The 14,443-nt window shown below is 40.5% G+C and overlaps 1 pseudogene; it reads left to right on the top strand.

The window, feature by feature from the left end:
- The first annotated feature begins 8,519 nt into the window (after window positions 1–8,519).
- LOC137259344 (uncharacterized) lies at window positions 8,520–13,465 on the top strand (annotated as a pseudogene).
- Window positions 13,466–14,443: the final 978 nt, after the last annotated feature.

Here is a 14,443-nt window from a genome sequence, read left to right as displayed (position 1 = left end):
GCCAATAACACCCGGAAATTGGCCAACACGTGATGTTTATCTCCTAATTTAACAGTGATGTTACCAATATTTTTTGTTGCGTCTTGGAAAGTTGGATCAAAAGCACATCAAAAGAAGGAATCACCAAATGAACCAACCTCTGTATTTCCTGTGTTTTTAATTTAAATTTGCATGCATATCTGTTTTATACTTGACTTGAGTTACAAGGCTGTGTGTGTTATTGTACCAGGACCTTGTACTAAATGTCATATATGATTGTTATTACACAGGGGATTACCGAGATGCATGCCTCAAGTTCGTATGCTTGCAACCATACCGATATATGATCCTAAAGACAGCAGGGGATGCTCTCGTAAGTAACTCTATATATACTTTGCATACAACTTTGTGTTTAGAAGGAATTAGAAGAGAACTGAGATAGAACAGAAAAAGGGATACTGACTGAAATGAACGCGGCATTACAGGGAAAATCCGTTTGTGTAAGTCGATACATCGTGGGTTTGAGTATGCCTGTTTAAATTCCTGGCTGTGTATCATGTCCTCGGGGAAAGATGGAATTCATCAGAGTTCTTGACATGAAACCGGAGCCAAGTATACCGCTGCAATTGATGAGGACCCGAGGGAGGAAGGGATAAAGAGACATCACGGGTGATTGGTTGGTTGGTTTTTTGTTTAACGTCGGAGTCAGTAATATTCCAGCAGTATAGCGGCGGTGTATAGATAATGGAATCTGGACCAGACAATCCGGTGTCGATCATCAGTATGAATCTACACAATTGGGAACCAAATCAGCCAGCTTGACCACGCGATTCCGTTAGTCACTTCTTATGACCGTTCGTCTCCACTCACCCCTTTCCGTCACCTCCAAGAAGACTCGTCCCCCACTCAATGCTTGTTATGTGCGAAAATACAAATTAATCACAACGCGAGTAATGGATACGGTAATTTGATAAAAATTATCCCGACTTCTTAAATCGTTTATGGCATTATGTTATTGTTTAAAAATTCATTAAAAACGTGCCTCGTCATATCGAAAGTACTAATAGCGTAGGTAAAAGAATTTTGCTGTGCAAAGTGAAGTTTTTGATAAGAATCATGCTATTGATGGTGAGATATTCAAATAAACGCACGTATGCTTGTTGACATATTGGCTTTCACTGGTCCAACTGGGTATTTTTCTGACGATCTTACGGGTTTGGAGTTATTGCACGTGCGCTTGTTACAGTTTTAGGAAATGTAATTATATATCGCTTGGACTTTCAAAACAGTGCTAATATATCTGTATAACTAATCAACTGCAATCTTTAATACCTGGCATACATTACACATTTCTTTGAATATTTTAGTCTGACCTTTTAAGGCCATTCATATAATTATTATTCAGCGAGTTCAGTTACATTTCCACTTGGGGTATGACAGCAAAGTTAACGAACATTCAGTTTGAGAAATATTTTAAAGTCATTTTGGGAGTTTCTGTTTTGGGATTAAATGTACCTTGTATTTGCATATTCAATAAAAAAAATCCCATTTGTAATTATTAAACCCTTTTTCAGAAATATAAATGTAAATATAAGGTTGTAAAAATTACGTCAGAATATGTATTTAGCAAGTATGTGTTTCTTTTACGTGTATCGTGAAGGTTTAATTCTTTGAAAATAATAAGCAAGCATACACACAACCAATGTAACGTATGGGTCCTCGGGTGATATTAAGTACCATAGGAAACCAACAGGAATAGAGGTATCGTTCCTGTTTGAAGTTGTTCTTATGTTCCTACGTCAATAGGACCGTGAAGGTCCGGGGTAGAATAGGCCTTCAGCTACCCAGGCTTGCCATAAAAGGTGACTATGCTTGTCCAGACTCGAATATTTACAAACCGCCGTCACATGGCTGGAATATTGATGAGTACGGCGTAAAACAAAACTCACTCACTCCTACGCCAGTGTGAAATCCTACGAGAAGGGCACTAGTCGCTATACGGCTTGTCCCGGAATAACACGAGTTGGTCACGTATGCTGCTTTGACAAGCATGAGTTACTCAAGACCAATTTCATCTCGTATCTTCATAGGTGGAATAAGAGACATGTTCGTCTACATAATCGTTCCACAGCATTAGACAAACCTGACAAAGACTCGATGCCCTGAAATGCAAGAGCGTGAATTGAGAGTCTTTGACCTAAAGGTGATACCCAAAACTGGAGATCAGGATGTAATTTCAGAGACTGATATACAGGTTGCACGTCTTCCTCCGTTTCTGATTCTTTAGTAACCTTACCGCTGTACACACTCCCAGAAGCTTTGTCGACACTCAAAGTTAATGTTTTATTAACACATCGTTTAGGAAGAACACTACTGAAAAAAAAATCTCAGAGGTCACCGAACTGCTCAGTGCATTTCTAGGAGCTGGGAATCAGGTAGGAATGCTGTGCGTTTAGCATTGGGTTTTCGTTCTTTTTTGTAAACTCAACATAACAACGATAAAATATACCTGGAAATGTCAATGCTGCAGATGACGTTGTACCATTCGGTGATCGTTTCTTGTCTTTTTTTCTTATTTTTATTTTGTTATTGTTTTTCACTTCTATATCTTATGTTTACCAGTTTTATCAGTGCTGTATAAAGTTAATTTATGCTGTACATGAAACAAGACCACACATGCATATAATGCATGAACATATACTACATGATCTTGTTTACAATTGAAAAACAAACAAACTGGTAACTGAAATATATTCTACTGTGATAAATAGAGAATACTAAACGACCTTCCGTGTAATACCATTTTTATTAAACGAGTTAATGATTTGGTATCAAACAGGCGAAAGCAAGTTTGATACTAAATCTTTATCGAGTTTAATGAAAATGGTATTTCACGGAAGCGAGTTTAGTATTCTGTTTATTACTCGCCAACATAAACTGTCAGAAACTGCGGCGAAATTGCCTACAGTGTGAGGACTCTCAGCTTTCAAGTCAAGCAAGGTCGAGTAAAATTGCGACATCAACATTAGCATTGTGAGGTCACCACTTTGAACCATTTTGACGTCATAGGTCAAGCGGTATTACACTAGTGTAATATTGAAGTGAAAATATTACACTGCAGTATCTTCAACGGGCGAGTAATAAAAACATTTATCACACAGTGGATAGCGCTCTCGGCGGAATAAAACAAACCAGCGGATGTTTTCGGTTTTCAAGGTCATATACGGATATCGATGCAAATTAGAAGGAATCCAGGTGCACAGTGCCACGCGAGCATTACAGTGTATTTGTTTTTCAAAAGTTTAATTGAAATTTTCTTAAATTCCACTCGAGTTTTTTGTTATTTGTCAAACGCAAGCAACGATTTGTCGACAACACGCCCTCTGACATAAAAGCTTACTGGGAACTAGATGACGTAACGCAGTCAAATGAGTGATCAGTGACGTCACGTATTACTATGCACATATTTGTGATTTCATAGATATGCGGGCATATCTTTCAAAGTTTAGTTTCGCAAAGCTCTCGTAGGCCTACGATCTCGTAACTTCCCTCGTAACGCGTAACGCGTTACTCGAACTAAGCACCCAACACAGCTCTGAAGATGATCCCTCAGTGTACCCTTGCAGGCAGTGGTGACGTTTCAATGATGATAATCCAATAATGGGCAATGGGAATGGCGAGGTCTAACATTGTCAGACATGAATCTCGGACATCTTGCCTTTGGGTGGTTATGACAGTGTTACACGACGCCGTTAGGCAACGGTTCGTGTTAACACCGTTGACCAGTCTACAGGATAGCTCTGACTCTTCTGGTTGTTGAGTTGGACTCTCACTGTCATGTGCCAAGGTCAACGTCAAATCTTTTGGGTCAACGTCAGTTCTTTTGTGCACTTATCCCTAATTCATTTGTTTTATCATCCATCGTTCTCATTCGAACACAGATGACTATAGAAGGCAGTGGCATTCATCAGACAAATGAACTCTCCACAATGCTCTCAAAGAGCGTTTTGCTCGAAGCCTGCACCATGTGAGACGTTTATGTCTGTTTTCTAAGTCGGGGTGGTCTGATCGCAGTCAGACCGGGAACGTCTTGTTTAACAGCACCCATGTATTTTGCTGTTTTTGACAATGTTTCATCTCACTCACACTCAACGAATACTGATTCAACTGCTTCACTGCATGTTCTAACACGTCTCTCAAAGAGCCCCATACACCCACATAGAATATACATGACCATCGAATAGCAGGGTGTTCCCCTGTAGCATAGTACAAATCAAAACATGGCAAACTACTTCCCCTCACTGAATCACCATGCACAATGTATAATAGTTGAAACATTGTTGCAGAACACGGAATGTGCCATAACAAAACAGTTCTAACTGTCTTACAAAAGAAGTTCTTGTTTAAATATATAATCATTCAAACTCATTCATCGATTCCACTGTCGTGTATTGCACAAATGTGTGATTACTCGCAGGTTGGATGAAATTTCCTGTGACACCGCCAGACAGTCAAGTGAATAGGAAGTCTTCTGCACGACATCACCATGTGCATCTGGTTTCAACTTGTATCAGCAACGCTTACAGTGGCATGGAGCAACACTTACCACCTCAAACCATTTGGATTTCAAATGTGCCAAAACCATTGCCACCAAATCAAGGGATGCGCCTACATGAAGTTTTCAAGTCTTCATCTTGACTGTGGCATACCCGACAACGTGCAGGAAAGGAAACTTGTCCCGAAATGCACAGGCTGTTTCAACAATACATTGAAGGTATTTGTGTCATATTTTGATATTTCAATAAATTTTGGTCGTTTCACTGCGTCACAAATTACCTGTTATTAAAAAGACTAACGCTATTTTCAGGGCCCGCTTGCACAGAGCAGTCTTAGTTACAATCAATCTTAGGCCCCTACAATCAACTTTACAATCACCATACAAATGACCTAATCCACTTGCACAAAGGCGATCTTAGCGCGAATGTAAGTCTGCATGAATTTAAGGTCGTGATCTTAACTAAGATTGAATTCTTCAACAGTAGAGCTAGGAAATTCTTAAACTCGACCTCTGTATAATTATAGTTGTTTGCATGTGCGCATAGCATGTTGCTCAAATCAGAAGTGGAACTGGTTATTGCACACAACTTACATACATTCCCCAATCGCACCTTGAACAAAAGAAGAAAAAAGAGAAGAAAAAAAACCCAAAACCCCCAAAACGCACATGTTTGAAGGAAATGATAACGTGGAAGATAACATATATATTCTCTGTCTTGATTCTAACTTGATTTGTGAGCTGAGAATGTGATACTGCAACCACAGAAATATCATGTTTTATGAAAATATTGAGTCACAGACCTAATGATCCTGAAAATTATAAGTTAACATATAAACAAAATTTGCTTATGATAATTACACCTAAATGTATCATGATGTGTCAATGGCTGTCAATGAAACGTAGTTTGGTATCTGGTCGGTGTTATTTGAAGTAAAATACCAAATATATCTCACAAGTATTAGCTTTGTAAAGACATGAAAGGGTGTCATGACGGTGGGAGTGTTGTGGAAAATGCATAGGGAAATATGAAAACGATATTATTCCGTGTCAGTTGTATTTGTTATAATGAATTTATTAATTACTTATATATTACACCACTTCGTTGATAGTTATTTTTCTTCTTTTTGTGAAAAAACCCCAACTTTTCACGCAAATTTCAGACCCCTCAGCAAGTGTATTTTCCTGTTTGAAGAATAGTTGTATTATATTTAAAATGCATAGACTAAAACTCTTGTTTCAATTTAAGAATTAGAGACAGTCATAATTTTGTACGTTATGCAACTGAATTTTTTTAATGATAAACTAAGACAAAATCATTGGTATGAACATGACCGTGTGGATCATGATCATGAACATGTGAACATGATCTGCGCTGTCACAACATAACATGCATTGTATTTGGGCATAATATACTAAGGGAAACCACTTCCATCTTGCGTAAAAACTATGATTAGATGCCCTTGAGTTATTGAAAAAGTCGTGACCACTGCTAATCGCATACACATACCTTTCGTTACTTTATGATATCGACTCCATAATGATTCTGTTCACTACTGCAAATAACGATATTTCTGACGTTAAATCAATGTTGTATTGTCGAGCCGAGTCATACAGTTTTACTCAATATAAAAGCAATCCCCAAGCGTAGAGCTAATTATGTGCGTGAAACTGACACCAACTTGAACGCCATTTTGCTACTGACTACAATGATCTTAGATCCTAACAACTGGTTCCGACCAATAATTTATTATTATTGTAAGTTTTGATTGTAACTTACAATGATCTTAGCCTATAATCGCTTGCTGCAAGTGAATGGCGATTGTAGCCGAAGCCTAAAATCGCGATCTTAAGGATTTACAATAATTGTAGCTCTAATATAAGGGTAACGCTATTTTTCAGGGCATTATCATTTGCAGAAGCCCGAGGTCTTTCATTAACTGCCCAAAGGAGGGCAGTTGAAAAGACAGAGGGCTCCTGCAAATGATAATGCCCTGAAAAATAGCGTTACCGTTATTATAGCTAAAATGAATACTAGAATGTTTAATACAATAAGAATAAAAACAGCGGCATCGGTTTAGAAGCATTTACTGCCAACAACAAAGCGACGAAGGTCACTGACACACATTTTGCAAATATAGAAACGTCATAGAACAACACAGATGACGTCACTATTGAGAGTGACGACATTCGACCTTGACCTTTGCTTATACTACCAGCCGCCATTGTTTTCAGTCATCAACAACGTTAGACTTCAAGTTGATATTTTCGTTGCTGTGTGTTGACATTTATGGTACAATTGTTATGGTTGGCACAGGCAGGAAAGTGCATAATGGGACAGGCACATGTGACGAATGTGAACCAGATATATGGTCAATAATGAACCAAAGTTTATTCGAGCCGTAGGTGATTGAACTTCAACAGCTGAGCTACTTATGACGTCACCTAACAACGGGCTTGATAATGGCCCGTCATCAAGTTACAGTGGACCGCTCATTTCTGATAACGAGCGGTCGTTTTCATGATAATTCTATCCATTTTAGCTATAAGATCGTTTCATGCAAGTGGGCCCAGGGCATTATCATTTACAGAAGTTCGACGTCTCTCATTAACCGCCCGACGGAGGAGGGCAGTTGAAAAAGACCGAGGACTTCTGCAAATGATAACGGTATCGTACCTGAACTGGATAAATCTTTTAAAACCCTTTGGTTTTGAAGTAAACGACTGAGGTAACTGACTCACATTCCACATATATTGGAGAAGTCAAGTCAGGTTCCGATGCCGGTGCGCTTGGATCATTCAAGGTGTTGGTCATATTTTTCATATCGTTGTTAACTGTTTTACTAATCCGGCTCTGGCAACATGGTTACAGAATGACGTCCTTTAGTTGATCACTGCTGCGTGAGATCCATGGAGGTCCCGGGGTAGAATAGGCCTTCACCAACCCATGCTTGCCACACAGGTGACTATACTTGTCGTAAGAGGCGACTATCGGGATCGGGTGGTCAGTCTCTCTGACTTGGTTGACATATGTCATCGATTCCCAATTGCGCAGATCGATGCTCATGTTGTTGACCATTTCTGTAAAAAAATCACAGGGACTGTGCCACCAAAGCAACTGTTCTCAGTCACTAATGAATTGATCGGAAAAAGGAAAACTACACCTCTTCCCAACAACTTTCCAAAATCTGATCTGTGATCATTTTTCGGACAAGATACGAAGTCAGATACGAAGAGAAACCTTGATTCATCTAACCCACCTATGTGATATGACGACCTTGTGTTTTCGAAGTCTGAATCAGTTTCGGAGAACACTGTTCGTGATAGCATCTTGCAGTCGCCTAACAAAAGTTGTAGTTTAGACCCAATTCCAACCTCGATCACAAAGCAGCACATTGCTGAATTGGCTCTTGCGATACCTGCTATGGTCAACACATCTCTCTCCACTGGCGTTGTTCAGCAAAAATTCAAGGAGGTAATTGTTATATCCCATCTGAAGAAGGCTGCACCGGATACGAACAATATGAAAAATTTCCGTCCTGTGTCGAATCTGCCTTTTTTCTCAAAGGTTCTAGAAAAACTTGTTCTGAGACAGCTGTTGGAACATCTCAGTGATGCAGGGCTTCAGGAAATACATCAGTCCGCTTATAGGCAGAATCATAGCACCGAAACAGCTGTACTTAGTGTTGTCAACAATCTACTACTAAAGGCTGATGAAAGACACGTCTCTATGATGGCTCTACTGGATCTGAGTGAGGCGTTTGATATGCTGGACCACTCAGTTGTATTAAAGCGCATGGAAATAACATATGGCATTCGAGGTACAGTGTTAGCATGGTTTAAATCTTATGTCAGTGGACGTACACAGAGAGTTGAAATTGATTCTATGCAGTCCGACCCTAGTTCCCTCATGTATGGAGTTTCACAGGGCTCTGTCCTGGGGCCAGTATTATTTACTTTATATGTTCAACCACTCTCAGAGGTCATGTCTTCCCATGACTGTGAATTTGAGAAATATGCAGACGACACCGAACTGTCAAAAAGTGGTCTTCCACAGGACTTTGATGTGGCCAAACATGGCATCCTATCATGCCTTGACGACGTTTTGGAATGGATCCTCAGTAATAAACTGAAATTGAACACTGAAAAAACAGAACTTATGCCAGTTGGTGCACCAAACCGTCTAAAACTCATCAAAGATGAGTCAGCTGTGGTAGGGGAGAGCGATATTCCCTTCCAACGTTGTGTGAAGTATCTAGGGTGCACCTAGATCAATCACTAACTCTCCACAACCACATCACCAGTGTATCACGTGCTTGCTTCCTTGAGAAGCGCCGACTTGCTTTCATTAGACCATATCTCACTGAAGATGCAGCAACCAGTCTTGTATGTTACTTTATCACTTCAAGGTTGGACTATTGCAATTCAGTTTTCTTTGGTCTCCCTCTTGACGAAATCGCTCGACTCAAACGAATACAGCACAGTGCAGCTCGTCTCGTGATGAAGAGAAGGAAGCATGATCATGTAACTCCCATGCTGCAGCATCTGCATTGGCTGCCTATCGCATTTCGATGCAAAGAAGATTGCAACACTAGTGTTTCCCCATTTTGATGGTTCACTACCGCCATATCTGTCCAGAGAACTTTCTACATATAAGGCTCCACAAACTCTCCGTTCTTCCTGTGAGAAACTGTTTTAAGTCCCAAAATACAACTTAAAGTCAGCAGGACAGCGCTCTTTCAATTTCTCTATCATGTTTACCAAGCTAAACATAGAGGTGCCAAGGCCCATAGAGCTCCTCAAATTACACAGCTAGTGGTCCCACTTATCAAGCGCAAAGATCTCCTGTTTGCCTATCATGACTCAAAAGTAGGCGGTTGTCATCTTGGAAGGGATTCTACTTTTCAAGCGCTCCTGTCTAAGTACCACTGGCCTGGCATGTATCAGGACATAGACAACTACATCAGGTCCTGTGAGACATGTCAGAAAATTAAGCCCATGACTCATGGTAGACATGCTCCTACGGTCCCAATGCCCATAGAGGATACCTTTTCCCGAATTCACATCGATATTCTTGGTCCACTCCCTGAAACAAAAGATGGTTTTAAGTATGTCCTACTAGTAGTGGATTCTTTTTCCCGTTGGACAGAAGGCTTTGCCATGAAAACGCAAGATGCCACTGAGGTAGCCCACATTCTTTTCAATCAGGTGATTACTCGCTTTGGTGCTCCCAAAACTCTTCTTTCTGACAGAGGTCGGCAGTTCACTTCTAAACTTGTCAATGCCCTTTGTGAACTTTTGGACATTAAGCACCATCTGACATCATCATATCATCCTGAAACCAATGGCATGTGTGAAAGACGCAATAGGACCATTGAACAGGCACTCAGAGCATACTGTGACTCTGATCAGTCCAACTGGGCAGACCTTATTCCTTGTGTAATGATGTCACTGCGCAGTGCACCATGTGCATCGACTGGCTACACTCCATTCTATCTGCTCTTTGGCAGAGAGATGCATCTCCCAATTGATATTGCCCTTCTGCCCAAGCCATCACTAGGCAAAACTGCAGAGCGTCATCTTAAGACCCTTCTGGACAATCTCAGAGTAGCCAAGACCATTGCCAGGGACAATATGAAATTGTCCAAAGACAGCAACAAAGAGCGCACTGACCTCAAAGCTAGAGAGCCCCAGTTCTCTGTAGGTGATTTTGTCCTGATGAAAAACTCACATATTCTTCCTGGTAGGTCTCCAAAGCTCTCAGTTAAATGGTTAGGTCCGTACACAATTATAGAGTTAGGCCCAAATCACACCTTCAAACTACAGCACGTTCAAACCAGCAAAACACACAAGGCCCTCATCCACGCCAATAGCATAAAACCTTATGTCGCTCGAGAAGCCAATGATCGACTTCCAGATCAAGTCCCCAACAATGGATGTCGTCCCCCTTTTCCCAGCACGTCTGCTGATGATGATAGACATCATTCCCCTTTGCCCAGCACTTCGGCTGATATTGACACAAGTCATTCCCCTTCTCTCAGCACTTCTGCTGATGAGGACACACATCATTCTCCTCCTGCTGGCACTTCTGCTGATGCTAGCACTCCCTTCGAACAACAAATGATCTCTCAAGAGCCAGAAAGCTATGATACAGGTCCTGTACCATCCGCTTCCCAAGAGGAGGATAACAAACCTCAAGATGAACAAACCTATCCTGTTGACAAAATTCTCAGATGCAAAATGTCAAAAGGTACCAAGATGTACCAAATAAAATGGTTAGGCTATTCTCCAACGACTTGGGAGCCTGCTTCCAACCTTGATCCATCCCTGATCAAGCATTTCCATAAGTCAAGAACAATGACTGGTAGAGCTCGCAAACACAGACGCAAATACTTTCTTTGAGTCAGTACTCAGGTGTTACCAAGCTGTCTCAACCCTTTATGATTTGAAGTGTGTTAGCCATTGTATGAGTGACCAACCCCTTTTGCAGTTACTCTAAGTTTCTGTGTCTCATAGTGCTAGGATTGGTGTTGTGGCCACGACATTCTTTCCAATCAGGTCAACTCTTCTAATGGCTTCCTTTTTCATTTCATCAAAAGTTCATCCTGGCGCTTGATTATCCTGTGACTTATCGCTCTGTTAGCCCACCCTGTCTGCAGCACCAGCCCTGTTCAAAATTATGGAAATAGTCTTTAAACCAACCACTGAAGTACATTTTTCAACAGAGTATTGGGTACACACCTACGAGGTCAAGCTCCCTCACGTCCCCAGCATCCCTACATTGAGCGGTTGTCACCAAGGCAATGCAACGTGTGCATTACTGCACCAAATGCAAATGCACCTGAATGTTATAAAAGCCAGGTGTGTTGCACAACTAAATGAAACTAAACAACAAATAATAAAACTCATTCCTGAGTCAAAGGTCCCTTCCTCAAGTCGTTCCAAGCGAGCAGTCCTTAGTTTTGTAGGATCCCTTTCCAAAACATTGACGATGTCAATCTGCTTGCCAAGCATATTAACGCCTTAACCAAACATGATATTAATCTTGCAAATGTCTTGCAACAGCATTCAGCCCACCTCTCTTCTTTTATGAAACTTGTCAACAATAGATTTAAGAATGCTTTGAAAGGTGTGAAGGCCAATCACGATGCGATTACGTTCACAGCCACTGCGATAGAGAATAATGCCAGAAATATTCAGACTACATTTACTTCACTCACCTCCCTTTTGATAGACCAAATTCAAAATTCTAATACCATTGAGCATCAGCTCGAAGAACTCAAATTAGGCATTTTAGACCTCGCAAAGCATAAACTTTCTCCTCTACTTATTGCCCCGCAAATTCTGGAACAAACCATCCACCATCTTTCTTCCATTTTATCAAGTAAGTATCCAAATTTCCAGCTGCTCCAAACCAACCCAACCTATTATTATTCTCAAGCTAAATTTATCTTTGCCCGTACTAAGTCCCATGTGTACATATCTCTTAAATTTCCCTTATCCTCTTTGGCCAAACCTTTCCAAATGTATAAAGTTATTTCTCTCCCAGTGCCTGTGAACAAGACATCATCCCACTCTACTCAACTCCTTGATATTCTGCCTCATTTTGCCATATCATCTGATTCCAAGCATTTTCTCAGTCTGGACAGTTCAACATTAGATTCCTGTTCAGGTGATGAATTTGTCATACACTGTCCCTTTCGAATAGCATTATGGTCCACTCCCAAACCATCATGTGCCCTAGCTCTCTTTCAAAATAGTAAAGAGTTGATTAAATCCCTTTGTGACTTTCGCTACATTATCAGACCTCAACCACCTCAGCTTATCTCTATTGATACCTCAAATGTTCTTGTCTATAGAATTCCTTTCCTTACTCTCCACTGTCCTGGTACTCATCGCATAATTTCTGGATGCACTTTCTGTCTTATTGTCACTCCTTGTTACTGTTCTCTGTCTACTGAAGATCTATTTTATCCAGCACCCTTTGGTTCATGTCGGGCTTACCACAACCAAATCTCACACCTTCACCCTGTCAACCTTGCTCTTCTGCAACACTTTTTTGATGACTCAACCCTTTCTAGCATAGCAGGCGACACGACTTTCAAAAAAGCTGTTAACTTTACAATTCCAAATTTTAATATATATTCCCATAAAATTTCTGATGTTTTGGCGAATGATGAAAAATCTCATCTAAGTCTGAAGCGTATTGCAGAAAGTGCACGAAAAACAGAAACTATATTTCAGACTATTGCAGAACCTTTGCTTGATGGTCAGATTAGTTTGCCTACCTCTTGGCCTGATACAAATGCCATTATTGCCGTCACTGCTTCAGCTACTTCTGTTTTGTCCATTGTCTTATTCATTTGGATGTTTTTCAAAGTACGCGCGCTCTCTGCTGCATTATTGCTCGTTACTCGTGCAATTCAACCTCCAGCACTAAACTATAATGCACCAACAACTTCTAGCCCTAGCTTTGTCATCTCTGATCTTGCTGACTATCATGTCTCAATTCTTCTTGGAGTGATCACACTTGCGGTTGCATCCATTCTTCTCCTTATCTCTAAACACAGTCCCCGGACGCACAATGGTCTTGTTCTTGAGCTCACCACTGGTCCAGAATGTGTGACTGTTCCTATTCTATCACTCAGTCTTTGTCCTACTTACTGGGACATTCAACCTCCCTACACTGTCGAACAGCTCCAAATCTCTGGATACTTCTTTCCTACTCTTACGGTTGTCTGGCCTGCCTTCACTGTGACAAACGAATTAACTAAAACCTCTCTCTCTGTTCCAAATTCTCTTCGAGTCTCCTTCTTTACGGCCCGTAAGCTCCAGAAAATGTTCACCCAGCCTTTCGCTGCCTACATATTAATTGTTCACGATGGTCATTATCAAGTCATAAATCAATCCTCTATCTGCAAAGAATTTTAAGTGGGCTGTCTGCACAGTACATACCTTTTGTCATATTATATGATTGTTTGTACATTCCGTTACCGAGGTTTATTGTATACTTTGTATTTGTATGCATTTGTATTATCAGTACGTATTTGTTTTTGACAAAAGCAAACACGTGATCAAAGGCTTTTGCGGTCAAAAGCTCCACGACGCCCAGGGGTTCTATAACAGGGTCAAATTTGTTATATTTTACTTCTAGTTTTTACTAAAATGCGGAAAATATCCTACAATGTATATTTAACTTCAGTCTACTTGCGCCTGGCAGCTGGCATATTATCACTTATTACCTCAGGATGCAAGCTGTCGCAACTGGTCAAGCGATGCTACATACAATCACAACCAGTCAGGCGACACTACATGCAATTAAATGTTAAGTCATTTTACATATTAACTGTAACACAGGGCTTTGTCAACGCAGGGAACCTGATTGTGTAGCCACGGCTGACCAAGTCAAATATAATCTATCAAAGGAACCAGCACAAACTGTGACATTAAACCGACATTGATAATCTTTGATTATCTAACTTCCACTATTTCGGTTTTCAGCGCTATGCATCTGTCCTCCCGAACTTGTGTACGGTAACCAGCATGTCACATATTCTATTGTCGAAACTGACAATTAAACGGTCTTGCCTTCAAATTCGGACAGAAGGCCTCGGGTATATATACAGGATGGTTGCACACTAGAATCATTCCTGCTTTGCCTGAGATCCCTCTCTGTTTGTTTTTGAAGGTAAGTCGCTTGTACTTTGTCATTTTTGTCAGACTCTGCTTATAACTCTTGTACTCTGCTTGAACATTGAATGTAAGTTACATTTAGTCAAAATTCGTAAAATGCCATTCCAACTCACTAGTTTGTCGGGATATTTCATTTGAATCGTGTCGTCAAATACAGTACTAAATATAATACAGTTTGGTATAAAGGGTAATTGTATTGTGTAGGTTTTCACGTTG

This window comes from Haliotis asinina, chromosome 13 (assembly GCF_037392515.1).
Source record: "Haliotis asinina isolate JCU_RB_2024 chromosome 13, JCU_Hal_asi_v2, whole genome shotgun sequence".
Classification (NCBI taxonomy): Eukaryota; Metazoa; Mollusca; class Gastropoda; order Lepetellida; family Haliotidae; genus Haliotis; species Haliotis asinina.
Note: the sequence above shows the minus strand (reverse complement) of the source record. Positions and strands in the feature narration are given on the sequence as shown.